The sequence below is a fragment of the Myotis myotis genome, unplaced genomic scaffold (assembly GCF_014108235.1).
Source record: "Myotis myotis isolate mMyoMyo1 unplaced genomic scaffold, mMyoMyo1.p scaffold_m19_p_1, whole genome shotgun sequence".
NCBI lineage: Eukaryota > Metazoa > Chordata > Mammalia > Chiroptera > Vespertilionidae > Myotis > Myotis myotis.
This window is the reverse complement of record NW_023416313.1, coordinates 19,264,675-19,266,927: the sequence shown is the minus strand read 5'-3', so window position 1 is coordinate 19,266,927 and position 2,253 is coordinate 19,264,675. Positions and strand designations below refer to the sequence as shown.

Genomic DNA, 2,253 nt, shown 5'->3' with positions numbered 1-2,253 from the left:
TTATCTGCAATTTCCAGGTGGATGAGTGAGAGATGAGAAAGTTTAGTTACTTTTGTTAGAAGTATCTAGCTGCTCACTAACAAGCTGGCCTTGCAGGCTCTCTCCTCTCCTCTTTCTCCAGACTCCAGGCCTCCCTGTTTGAGTCTGCCTTTCTCATGCACAACACACCTTAATCTGGAAGCATCCATACTGCTTACACGTTACAACGTTACAAGCATTTAGTCATCAAATGCTTTGTGCATTAAAATTTAAAATGTCTTTTGCTTTTCAGCCTTTTGGCTAAGATGAAGTATAGTGTCTGTTCCTATCAGTGTAATATCTGATACGTACTTGAAGACTACATGTTAGACATATTACATGGATTTTTGGAGCAGGAGGTGGAATAGGAGTTTGCTCAGTCCATTCCTCACATTGACCCGGTATTGTAGTACTTTTGGGAATGGTGCACCCCCTGAGTTGGGGGAGGGGGATGGGTACTTTACTCATAACATTTCCTCCAGTGACTATTTTTTTTTTAAATATATTTTATTGATTTTTTACAGAGAGGAAGGGAGAGAGATAGAGAGTTAGAAACATCGATGAGAGAGAAACATCGATCAGCTGCCTCCTGCACATCTCCCACTGGGGATATGCCCGCAACCCAGGTACATGCCCTTGATCAGAATCGAACCTGGGACCCTTCAGTCGGCAGGCCGACGCTCTATCCACTGAGCCAAACCGGTTTCGGCTCCAGTGACTATTTTTTATTTATTCTCCTGGAAAGGAGTAACTGAATAAACACTTCTGAACTAAATTAAGCCAATCAGATTCTCTATCCCCTTAGTAATTTGAAACCTGAACAAGAAATATGGGTTAAAATTCTGTTGATACTGACTCATAGAATGAGAGTAGCCCACAGCCAAAGAAGGTAGCCATGCGGGTACAGGGATACCTGGGGGGTTTCCGAAGTTTTATTGTTCAACTTTTCTATTGACCTATGTATGATCTACCATAATGTCCACCCACCATGTTTGCTTGAGAGCATATAAACAAAAGAAAGTTTAATTCCTTACTGTTTGTGGATCTCTTTCAATAAAAGCTTTCCTATATATTCACATTTGTTTTAAAATAAGTTTTCTAAATGCTCAGTGTATGCTAGCAAACCTCATTTATTATCATTGTTGATCACATGGAAAATTGCCCCTGTAGCACCCCATTTTGGGAGAGGGTTTGAGAGCTTTAGCATGCTAGAGGAGGGACACATACTCCAGGCAAGGCTCACTACACATAATATTCAACATGGATGTATCTTTAACATATTATTTTGAAGAAACAAACTCAAAATCTTGCAGGATGTGTTGGTCTGGGAGTTAGCGAGAAGTGTCTTCCTAGCAACTTTGACTACAATATAATGAAGTTGCATGTATGTGAGAAGCTACTACACTGAAGCATGAACTGTCACAAATGACTTAAGTTGCCTAAGCATATCTGTGATTTTTTCATTTATGAAGCAGCAACATTATTACTTTCCACAATAAAATATTCATATGACAAAAAAATCATTGTCATAATTAGTGGAAAAAATATAAAATATTCATTTTGTTTTCATTGTACTTTTGAAAGAAAAAAAACATGATAAGGGGAAGAATAGTCAACTAGCATTTAAATAAAATATATTCTTTTTATTGAAATCAATTTATATTAAAGAACTGTGATAAATGTACTTTGTTTTGCTTTTAGTAATGGATTTTATCAATAACATTATATAACTGTTCTTTGATACATTTATCTTCCTATGTCTCCTTCCTACTTGAGTGCAGTGTTACTGGATGCTGCTATCAAAACATGAGGAAGAGAAGATTCCTACTTGTCAAAGCTCAGGAACATGAGCTTGCCCTGCCGTAACTTCTCGTTTCCAATATACAGTTACATGGGTCAGGCTGCGCACGGATATGTGAAATCACTGTTCCCGTAGAATACATAAGTGACAAAATGTCAACTTATTTGGGCAGATATCAACAATGTTTCTCTTAAATACTATTGTCAGTATACCATTCCAGTATCAACAAGAATGAAGCTAGTTTATTTTTTCCCAAATAAGAATTGTATCTGAAAATCAACAAACAACAAGTGCTGGAGAGGATGTGGAGAAAAAGGAACACTCATGCACTGCTGGTAGGAATACAGACTGGTGTAGCCACTATGGAAGACAGTATGGAGTTTACTCAAAAAGTTAAAATGGAACTCCCATTTAACCCATGATCCCACTTCTAG

At 37.7% G+C, this 2,253-nt stretch overlaps 1 non-coding gene across 1 annotated transcript; it reads left to right on the top strand.

The window, feature by feature from the left end:
- Nucleotides 1-259: 259 nt before the first annotated feature.
- LOC118660806 lies at nucleotides 260-453 on the top strand. The gene has a single exon (XR_004969025.1). It is a non-coding gene; the product is annotated as a U2 spliceosomal RNA (small nuclear RNA).
- Nucleotides 454-2,253: the final 1,800 nt, after the last annotated feature.